Source organism: Varroa jacobsoni, unplaced genomic scaffold (assembly GCF_002532875.2).
Source record: "Varroa jacobsoni isolate VJ856 unplaced genomic scaffold, vjacob_1.0 scaffold_986, whole genome shotgun sequence".
Taxonomy (NCBI): domain Eukaryota; kingdom Metazoa; phylum Arthropoda; class Arachnida; order Mesostigmata; family Varroidae; genus Varroa; species Varroa jacobsoni.
Window position 1 is genome coordinate 55,844 of NW_019213888.1, and position 12,049 is coordinate 67,892.

A 12,049-nucleotide genomic window follows, 5' to 3' on the forward strand; every position below is an offset into this window, starting at 1 on the left:
GTTTGCCATTGAAAAGTGAAACGGTAGATACTGAATATTTTAGACTTAATTTATCGTAAATGAGTTTATAAGTTACATTGCATGCAAAGTGTAGCCAATCATATAAACGTCTTCTATCTCGATAATAATGTGGTTTACCGACAAAACTCTGTAGAATAATAATACAATTCAGCATGATAACGTGCAGATAGATTATTGGTTTGTCAGTGAAAACTGGCATCTAGAAATAATAACGACGTTAGGTTGAAACACAAATACTTTTGGCCTATTTTTCTACTCCCATTTGAAAGCGTTTTAATATCATTGTGCAGTGCATTAAATTTTATGTGCGGCTGAGGTTTTAAAGATTAACGCTCCATTAATAGAGCTTTAGGTCAAAAGAAGGGCATCTTCGACATCTTCTATATAGTTTGTTGCCAAGATGAGATAGCTGTCGTTTCTGAAAGGACCGAGGATTTAGCTAAAAGAACTGCAGAACTAGTTCACAAATCCAAGAATGGAATCCTGAGATGGGAGGATGCACGCCGCCTTAATCGGCCATATAAGCTCAATAAGGAACGACTGGAGGCACCTTTGAGCGACGACAGCCGGCAAATAATTTGTGAATTAGACTAGAAAATTAACTAGAATCATATGTCCATACTAAATATGCTACAAAATTAGAAGCTAGACTGATCCATGAACATTAAAAAAAAACACGACGCTTTATCGTTTTTTTAACATCTTATCCGGCACCGCGCCACACGCAGAATTGTCAATGAAGATGAAAAGTAACGTATCTTCTTCAATATAAGAAAGAAAAATAAATGTATAGCTTCGAAAGATACGCCCAGTTGAACCAGATTTTATCTCAAAAAGGCGAAGGAAATGCTTGAGAGAAATAAAATGGTCAACTCTTTATGGCTCAGTTGCATCAAGTGAGTGAGGTTAATCTAAACAAAAGACGAAAAAACTTATCGTTCCTTGCGATAATGCCATTGGCAAGAGTTGTAAAAGTCGGTTTGAAATAGTTTAAGTGAGAGGTTATTTTACACATATACTTCAGACTTCGCTCCGATGGATTATTACCTTTTTCCGATCACTGGTAAATGATATCAGTAACCATACAACAAATGCGCCTTAAAACCTAGAAGGATGAGTCATTCAATAGCAGATCTAGAAATTTCTGGTGAAAAAGAATAAATTAGTTAATTGACAGGAAAATCTCGGGGAGAACGACGGTGAGTACGTAACGTATTTTTTTTTACCAGATTTCAAATAAAGCGTTGCACCATTTGTACATAGTAAACGTATCCCGGCTTTACGTAATTAAAAACTATACAATCATTATACGGGATTTACAGTAATTAAGTATTCCCAGAACAGTGAGTTCTGTATTAATGAGAACCGCTGATGTGAAATTAAGTTTTAATGGAAATGGAAAAACGGGACAAACGCTACACAGTACCAAGATTACACAATGACCCTAACGGATGATCGGGAATAATTGTAAGAGAGCGAGGGGTTTAAGCTGGGTAAAATTTCATACTGTCGCCACATGCGTCGCCGGAGGCAAACTTTACATATAGAAATGGGGCAATGTTTGTTTGGATTTATGTCGGCAAATTTAGGATTGAGGTCAGGTATTTTCATAGACAGTAGGATTCATGCAATATGGTAATAACTTAATAGAAACGAGGTAGTTGGGAAGAATGAAGTAACTGCAACAAAAGCAGTTAGATTACAGATACATTTCAGTAGTAAGGGATGAAGGTAAGGAAACCGTATTAATGCAGTAGGGCAACCCATAATTTAAACAGTGCAATAGAGTAGCAGCTTTAACGGAACGGAACTATTAAAGCAACATCATGCATTAACTGACTCAAGGAGACAGAATTAGTATAATTGAATAACTGTTCCAGATTATATCAATACGTAGCAAGCTAAAGAGAATTTCAACTAAATAGCTATAAAGGTGTGGATCTAAATTCGAGTCTATTGGGTTAGAATCAGTGTTCTAAGGTAAAATACATTCGCATTAGAATATATTTTTTACAAAATAATTGCAAAAAATATCACGGATTAGGTGGGACATAGTACTACTACATGATTGAACACTACTAAAGGGAAACCAATTTAATGTGGGCCGAGTGTTGAGTTTGACCCCAATGGCTGAGCTTAATTTTATTGAAATTACTATCCACTCATTACCAGTTTCTTTTAAACTTCACGCTAAGCTAACCTGGATCTTCTTTATTAGTAGCGCAAACTAGTCAGAGGGATGTCGCGTATGCCATCGTGTCTATAGATCGGGGTTTTTGTGTCTGAGTTCCCTATCGCGCCAGGCGAGCCAAGTTCTGGACAAAAAAAATTGTTTCTCCGTCACCCTGGTGAACACGAGCCGTAACCATGGTTTTCAGTCTGTCCATTCTCTTACGTAGAGATCTGGATTTTTCCACTAGCAGCTTTCTGATAAATATGTCACTTCCCCTGTAGCATTCCCGGGATTTACAGATGTGACGGATCTCTCTAATGCCGCACTTAATTGCCACTCTGGCATATTTTGGCATACAGCTAACTCTGATATGGTCAAAGGCTGGGCACTTTGTCAGATAGGTTTTTTTTTCTTGCCATCCAACGAACGCAGACGTTCGAGAGGGGTTTACCTATACACATAACTTTGGAATTGTTTATATTCAAGCAAAATTTGCGTGCGGAAAACGACATGTTTTCACCCGGTGTGCTCTATCTAAACTGTATATGTCCGGCACAAGGTTTTCTGGTGTCACTTCTGGCTAGTAGAAGGGAAAGGCAGACTATTTTTCGTACCGTTCGTCTTAATTAGACCGTTTCTGGTGTTATTTGTAGCATCAGCCCATATTCTTTGCGGTGAATCCAGGAGACGATTCCGCTAGCATCAGGGCAGCCTGAACTCTAGCAGTTCGGTGCGTCTGACACACATGCAGACCCAAAACACGTTGAGCTTTTTCTCCTTTGTAAAAAAGTCTCCTTTGTAGCACCTCTGTAACTAGAGACCCTGTCAAAAAAGGTGGATCGCTCTGACATCGACTTCGAAAGTGTCACTTTTTTCCCTTGTGATCCATTGATGTTAGGCAAGATAACTTAAGACCGCGGAGAATTTCATGATCTTTGGTACTGCACTTTTAATGAGGGTTGTGTTTTTCGTAGTGCGTTGCAATTGTATTTCCGGGTATCTGGCATTGCTCTTTATTTGTTTCGGCTTTCCTTTCACTTCAAACTGACTGCGCAGCTCTTTCTGTTAGGAGAACGGCGTTCGGTCCCGGCTTCTTGTTTAGCTATTTCTATCAGAGCCTATTAGGTTAATTTTTTAAGTCCATGGCCATACGTGCTGTAATTGTTACCGCGAGGTCATTAGCATAGGTTACTAAGTGCACTCCGAGAGAAAGATTGGGCAGTCGTAAGACGCCAAATTTCACAGCAAAGGTTTTAGGATTCATCCTTAAGGCACTTGAGCCGACACAGAAAATTGGAGTCATTAGTTTGTTGCCCAAGTAGTTATATATTGATATATATGTTGATGAAAGTTTTTCGCGTGGTACAGTCTAGTACTTTTTAGTAATTTCCAGAAGTACTGTTAAACTCGTTTTTTTTTAATATCTAACATAATAGTGAGAAAAGGATCCCTTAACTGTATTTTTCTTTCTCCGACTTCTTCCCTTCTACGTAGTACTTTGTCTGTTTCTGATAGGAAAAAAGATATAGGTTGCCTGGCCTTCTCAGCAGAGTCCGCAATGTAGCTTCGATGATGAATTCAAATCCTTTTAAAGCACTCCCAACGAGCAGGCTGACTGGTACGGACCACTATTTTTAGGTGTGAGAATTACCTGTTTTTTTCCAGGACTCGAAGAAGACATTCTCATTTACGATTGTAATATCCACGACAATTCGTGTGCCCCTCGTAGGCGGAGTTACCGAAGTTTGCATGAGCTTTTTTTTTTTATTTTTCAAAAGCGAACTTGAGCTCTTCTCTTTTTTACCTCCGTTCCGTTATCATCATTAAACGGGCGACTTTAAGGAGTCGTTTAGTATCACCTGCAGTGACTCCTTGTAATATTTTTTTTTTGATTTTCCTTTAAGGAGGATCTCAGCTGCTTCGTAGGCATGTAGCGTGCCAAATAATTATTGGGGATTGCTCGTGTTGGCGAGAACTCGAGTTCTTTTTAGCTATCTAAGCTTTCTGCAATTTGCATGTGGCACCGTTATCATTTTATCTATATCAGTATTTGAGTTGCACTAGGTTTTGGCGTTTGGGGTTAGGCCCAGCCAGGCTACAGATTCCTGTGGCAAAACGCTGCAGAGCTTCGACATCTCCTGGAACTTCCGTATGATCAAACTATTTTTGGTAATGAAAGAGATCGTTTTTTTCCTGATATTTTAGCCTTACTAGAAAAGGTGACGTATCAGGCCATTCCTATTTTTTTACTTAATGTGCGTTTAATGCAATGATGGTCACTTGACTGCTTTGTCCAGAACCGTGCCAAAACATGTGCCTTATTCGTGTGCCGAGTAGAGCATATTGGGAGGTGTAAGTATGATTTCCCTAGGCTTTTCTGAAATGTAGAGGGTAGTTTTTTGTTTAACGTTACGACGCTCAACAAATAGACTACACTTACTTTTTAGTAGTTGGATACGATTAGTTTCTAACCATCCAAACGGTTGTGATCTGCTCGCATTCATCGGTTTTAAGCAAGCGTCATATCTCTGAGACGGCATCGAGGCCCCCACAGAAAAGTATCTCCGCGCGGTAACGGCCAATTCTGCAAAATCGCCCGGTATTCTCTTTAGGTCACTAAGCAATTAACTTGGCTGCAGCAGCTAAAATAGAGGCAACCCGAGCCATATAAGACTTGTGATTTTTTATTGCTAATGTCCTTCATGCAGGCGATTAAAGGGTTGCGTATTGTTAAGGTCGCGTTAATTTTCAGCAGCGTTTTGTCGAGTTCCTCGGAATCAATAAGAACGCATTACTTCAAGCCCCTTTCCCTTTGAACAAAGTATGGAGTACTCTACTCTTGTGCCAGTTTAGGGAAAATGTCGTAATCATTCCCGAGTTAATTACATTAATATCTTTCTCGCTTGTTTGGGGTGAAATACTACTGTTCATGCGCTTTTACTTTTGAGGTTTCTTCTCTTTAGCTCTGAAGTCTGATTATATTCTGTGCTACTTGATCTCTATTCCGTCTGTATTACTTGGTCGTCTTTTTGCTTTCGGATTTAGGGTTACTTTAAGTTTAGCAGGTTAACTGTCTCTTAGGACCGTCGCGTGGCTGATTTTTTTGTGCTTCCAACGGAGTGCTTCTGCGATATTCAAGGCAGTCTGTTCGAGAGCTACTCTGTTACAGGTGTAACAAGAACGGTTACTGAAGCATCCTTCGCCACGTATCGAGGCGTTCCGAATATGTGGCATTGTTTTCCTAGCTATTTCGTTGCTGCATTATGCAACTTTGTGTCCTACCTGCGGACACTTCAGGCATAACGGGCCCATTACCCAATCCGCAAGGAGCAGGTTTGCCAGTACGTCTGCAAGCTACTAATTGCCGGCAGCTTGATGGCTATTGTAGCGCCTATGAACTTCACGATGCCGATGCTTCCTCTTGCTAAACGCACTCAGAAAAGTACACTTCAATACTACAACTAACAACACTAATAGTCTAATGAAATTTATCACTGAATATATCGATAGCAAACGTCATTATATTCGAATTCTACGTGGCGCGAACGCTCTAGCTCACGCTACCGTGATCAGGACCGAGAAAGGCGGCATGTTTAGTACAGTTAATGACACAAAAACGTTAAGAAGTCTAACTTAACGACAGCTTTGAAGCGGTAAAATGTTAAAGCAAATATGTTAAATCTGTAGATTTTCGTCTAAGAATTGTATTAAAATTTAGTAAAAATTAATAATTTTTCGTGACCTTTGGGTTTTGCATAAGAATAGGTGGATTTCGGTTAAAAAATGGCCGGGGAAGCTATGGCTTTTTTATTCGAATAGAAGTTGGGGTTCTTTATAAATGGATTAATTAACCAAAGGACGTACGTTGTTTTTCTTAATTACAAAATAAATTCCTTACTTATTGAAAACGAATTTTTTTTCTATATAAAGCTGTGTTAACAAGCTCCCAGTTTACTCGATACACGTCGATGCAACAAACCGGTTCTTATCACGAGTAAACATTAGTTTTGTAAACGCAGCTGATCATTTTTAACTTCTAACACTTGCAAAATATATAATGGGCCTACATCGTACCAGTTAAGAGATACCATCCAAAACTTGTCTTGAACATTGTAATCTGCCCTTGTAAACCGCTTGGACCAGACGCCTTGCAAAAATTTGAAAGCAATTGATGACTTCAATTGCATATTTTCATTATATAATTATATCAAATTTTGAGTGCAATAAACGTTTCAAAAAAAGAAACGAATTCACCCGAAGGGTAAATTCTTCTGGCATACGGCGCCTTCAGGGATAGCAGCAATAATCACTCATAGGTGCTGAAAGCTGTTCAAGCACTCCAAATACTGGCTTTTTCTTCACAGTTCTTACGCGCCAATAATTTTAGTTAATTAGTTTTTTTCTTCTTATCTTTTTTTCTGTTGCCTTATATGTTGTTCGAAAGTTTAATTTAATTGTGCAGTAAGTGAAACCTTCGTCGCATTCAGGCTCTAGGCAAGGTAAAGGGTCTAGCTTAACAAATGTGTGGATGCTCTATTTTACACCACTATTTTTTGTCAAGGTCGTAAAGCTACTAAAGCATAGGATATTTATTGCATATGCGCTGGGAACTCTAAACCCGAAAAAACTGCTCGAAAATAATTCGCAAAATTCAGTAGTTGCATTTTCGAACTAGAAAATGCACCTCGCCTCGATTGACTATACAAAGTCGGTGAAGACCACATGAAGGCTCTTTCGATAACTTGTGTTTTAAGCGAGAAAACAAACTGTAATTGTATGACTACTGAAAAGTGTCTTTAGCGTATGGAATTTGCTCATATTATAGGGGCCAAAATATTTTATAAACTGAGTGAACAACACAAAAACAAACTTCACAGACGACTAATTCTTGCTAAGCAGTAAGCTCACTGTGATTTTCCTTAATATCATTTTGATCTTGACCGAATGTGCGTTATGGTCATTGGTTACGGTTTTCTCTTTCGATCCTAATTATCATCTGTTAAAACGTCGCAGATGCGTTATTGAGTTTCATCATATTTACTGTAATCTATCATCGTCCACCTGATGTGAAAAACTCTGGCTTCGCTGAGTCTCTAACATATCTAAAAGCCAACTTGAACGTGAAATCTACGCAACTAATATCATCTAGAGTTCTGTCAATTATGGGGTGTTTTTTTCTAGTGTTTGCATATCGGCATTTCGACAATTTATCTTTTAGTACTCTCCGTTCTTTTCTCTTGCCAGCACCACTGGATTTTCCAACGGCAAATGTGCGAACATCACCATTCCTGACGCTGAAGTATCTTGCGCAAGGTGTCTTGTGCAGTGAATGGACTTTTACGAGGTCGACTTCAGTCATTGTGATCTTGCAAGTTTTTCTTGTTAAGACAAACATACCAAAGGCGCAGATTAATAATGCAGTCTTTTCTTTTACCGTGGTGTCTGGATCAACAGTGAAGTCACCTTTGTCGATAGGACCGGGTCGTTTTACTTGTTGCTCCCGAGTTTCGTATGTGGAAAGTACCTACATTGTGGCTCGAGAACAGCGATGGGCTAAAGTAAGCGTATAGGTTTGATCTACCAGAAGCCGATATCGTGCAGAGCTTACCAGGTAAAAGGTATGCCAACGGGCAGATAAACGTGTCTTTTAGAAAATTAGGTGACCTCGAGCTGCTATCGAATAGTAGCGCTGCAATTCACGAGGGTGTAATAGTACTAACGTCAATGAGTTATTACTCAATATGAGAAGTTGTCGAATGGTGGCCCTACGATGGACAAGCAGAACGTCGAAAGCACGCTACAGCTGATGGTGCCATTCAAACCGAAAAGATTAATTTTATTTGTAACTTGTAACCGACGTACGAAGAGAGGTAGCATAACGATCGGGCGGTTAAATGCAGTTCATATAGTGTTGGCTGGCATCAACAACGCGGCGGTAAAATCTTGTCAGTGTTTTGGATTTTCTGCGGTACGCCAGATTCTCATCGATGCCTTCTGTCTCCTCAGCGCCTTCCATTTCGCCCGGTATTTACGATTCTCATCGCTTTTTCAGTGTAAGTCAGTGTGCGAGTTACTATGTGAATCGGTACGGATCAACTTACGAGTTTAACTGAATAGGTTTTGAAGAGATCAGTCGATATAAAATAAATAGAGAGCAATTAGCTAGATCAACCATTTCTGAATAAAATGGAACGCAAGTACGGGTTTCGTCATAGTGAAACTCGCGAAATGCAGCGATCGAGCTCGATTCCTTAGTAGGTTGGGAACCTCTAAATAAACCTGAGTGGGAAACAAGTGGTCATTTGCTTTGATGGATGCGTCAGCAAAATTTTAGCTAAACTCGTTGAAAAATCGTTTGGAACTGGTGAACGTCCTGGCCATCTGGCACTATTCATATCGGAAGTAAGTTATAAGATTAAAGGACATTTATTTCGAGTTTAAGGGCCTACAAAGGTAGCAGACCACTTCACGAGAAAAAACCTACGCGAAGTTGTAGATTAGCTTGAAAGATTATCTCCGTTCTTGGGAAATTGGGACCTTTAAGAAGACATCTGGTAGCGCACAGTTTGCGTCGGGGCTATACGTGCCTTATGACAACTGAGACTGCCAGCGTATAAGTCTTCAGCAAATGAAGCCAGCGACTTCGAAAATTCGGTTAGCGGCAAGGTTGTCTGTTAAAGGCTATTACTTCTTCATCTGTTAATACAGCAAAATAAAGCTTAGCCACTCAATAATCGACTTGTGTTGTCCAGGGTGTTTATCAAAGATATCCTCGGTCTTATGTCAACCGGCATGGACTGATCGAGGCCGCCCGTCCAGACCCTCGAAATCCATACAGCTTGCAGTCAGCCAAAAATGCCTGTTCTGCTTAGCGCTGCACCCAAGTACCCAGAATTGAGCGCAGGTTGATAGATCGTTTACCGTCAAACAGCAGACCACACGCGAGCCTGTTGAAATTTTTGTAGCTTATAAGCCCGCAGATTAAGTCCTAAATTGCCCAAGGTAATGTGTAAAGTATACCAGGCATTATCATACCCTGTTGCACTGTTCGCAAAAACTATGCAGATTTTCGTTTTTGAAGAACACGAATCCCGACTGGTGTTTAAAGCTAGTAGTGACCACAAGGCTGCAGGCGTCACAAAGCTAGAGCCAATCGGCAATGAGTGGAAAACTTCCATTATTAAACAAGATGCATCCGGCTTACATGGGAGCTGTTAAACATTGGTTGAAATTGTTAAGTAATTATGCCAAGCATCTTCCTCAGGTCTACGACAGCCAAGGTTACCATGGCAGGATCCAGGTAGAAATCAGTTTCAAGAGGTTCGACTTTTTCTAGATAAAGTACCAGAAAAATTAGTCATTTCGTCGTAAGTGTGCCGACAGCTGCGGCCTGACAGTGAGCGATAATTACAAGTAGAACCGTTCGGCTATATCCCGTCTTGGCAATACAGAATCAGCCTGGAAAAGAAATGCTTAAGAGAAAATTATAGGGAACAAGTTGACAACCTGGGTTTCGTATGAATGTCCATGTCTTCAGAGGAGTTACTTAAACCTCTAAGGCTATTAATCAACCTCTCGCCAATGAATACGTTAGCAAACGTAAAGGTCCATTTGAAATTTTTTTCTGAAAAATCTTAAGTCGTTGAAATGAACGGAACCTCAACTCTGAGACTTTTGGGGCCCCCAGCAGCATCTGGCAACCTCTCATTGGTTGTTATACTTACGTCGTTATCCTTAAATCAGTGACTAACGTTAATACCCTATTAATCTTTAAGCAAACAGGTATAATGAAAGGATAAAAAAAGATGCCAAAGGAAGAAAGGACCGACGCCGTATTCAGGCATTTTGAGAAGAGAAGTATACGAAAGGCATGAGGTTGAGTTGACGGATTCGCAAGATGCTTCTAAATCACCTCACAGGCGCGGAACACCTGAAAATAGCTGGGGCATGATGGAAATATTTCTTATGTGTTTCGAATGAATTCCGCCAGAATCCCCTCCAAAGCGTTTTTTTAATATCAAGCTGCAGATTGCTTAGCGACCAGTATGATTTTTAGGTTTGTGTGTATGGTCTAGATTCGAACCCGGGTATAGATCCACTTCATTACGTGCAGAGAGCTAGCAGTCTGATGTAATACCTAACGGCGATACCGAGTATAAAACTCGAAAGACAAAGATTTATGAAGAAATGGGGACTGACCGGTTGCACCGCTTCGGATAAAATAAAAGGGGCAATTACCAAACAGAAAAAAGCTGCTATCAGGCTGCACTCTAAAGTCGTGGCCCACAGTCACGCATGGTTACTCAAGCCATATAGATGAAGCTCACGCTGAACTGCAGTATAGGTTGCGATAGTAGTATTAAATTATATGACTTTTCAGCCGCTCACCAAATAACATCTGAGCGAAATTTCAACAGTTTAAGTCATCAACACGAAAGGGTTAATTAGAAAATAGGATCGCCAGCATAGCGGCGTGTCTGAGAAATCATTATTCTGAAAATGAAACGTCATCAACGCACAAGCAGTAGGAGCCCGTCCGACAGCTGGGAAACCATAGATATGCGAGAAGAATCCTAGCGGAAGAACTAGCGATTAAGAATAAATTAGGCAAACCACAAGGAAATAGAATGGCGGTAGCATGGAGCAGCCAGAAAAAACGGTCTACTAGATCGTACTAACCAACGACGACTGGGCGTTCCATTTAGGGGGGACCACGACGTATCTCCTGCGTTTTGTTCGAGAACCTGAAGTATGTTTGGCTCATCCATATTCTTCCTGAGAAATGGGCATCGTTTGAGCATGCCTGAAGGTTCAGTTAAGAACAAAGGATCTTCCAATTTTTGTAAACATGGGACAATCCGGGAGGCCGTAAGGCAAAGAGGCAAACTCCCAAACTAGTCACCGTATTACAATCAAAAATAAATGTTAACAGGGACAAATGCTTGTTTATCCGCTCAAGTCACAATCGAAGAACTCAGCGCCCGAGGGGTAGCCTTAGCGGGACACGCCGTGAAGAGCAACTTCACTTTAAATGTGGGAAAAATATTCGAATAGCTTTATCGAGACTGGGTATGCCGATTTCACTAAGTACAAAAGATAACGACCTTCTTACCTTACGAGTAAACAATACTGTGCAGCATACAAAAATAAGATTACAAAACCATGCGCCGCAGGTTCTCAATGGATGATTCTACGTACCTCATGTGCTTTACAGATGAGTACTTCAAATCTTGAAAATCTTATTTTTTGAAGGCCGAAACTGAGGCGACCTGTATAAAAGGTTACCTGGTGTGCGTATTGAATGTGTCATGGTGATTTTGAGTATAGCGCAAGTATGTTCACTCACTGGGAAGTGTTCCCGATGAAATTATTCATAAGTAAAACCATTGGTCAACCAATCAGACTCTGGGTTTAATGTGAAAAGATGAAGCTAAAGAAATCAAAAACGTTTTGGTAGGTTATTGTAAATGGATCGATGTATCTCTTTGCTTTCGCTTTGCGTATTCTCTTCGCTTAAGTTTTCGCGGCATTAAATTTAAAAAATTACTGCAATTTTGAATTCTCCGGCGCAATCGGGTAAATCTATGCTTTAAGCATTTTATAGTTTGTCCAAATGGAGTAACAGTCACGCGCAAGGTTTTATGTGAAGAATGAAATCTGTAGGTATTGCAGGAAGCCTATAGAAACTAAACACTGAGTACAGCTCGAATAAATAAGTGGTTCACGGGTTTTAAAGATGGAGAGGGGTTCATCGCAGACGATCTTCATTTTAGACGGCGTGCGGCAGGGATCAAGGACTTAAATTGTGAGAAGCGTAAAATAATTCATGCCTGCCATGCACCGAATAACGATAAC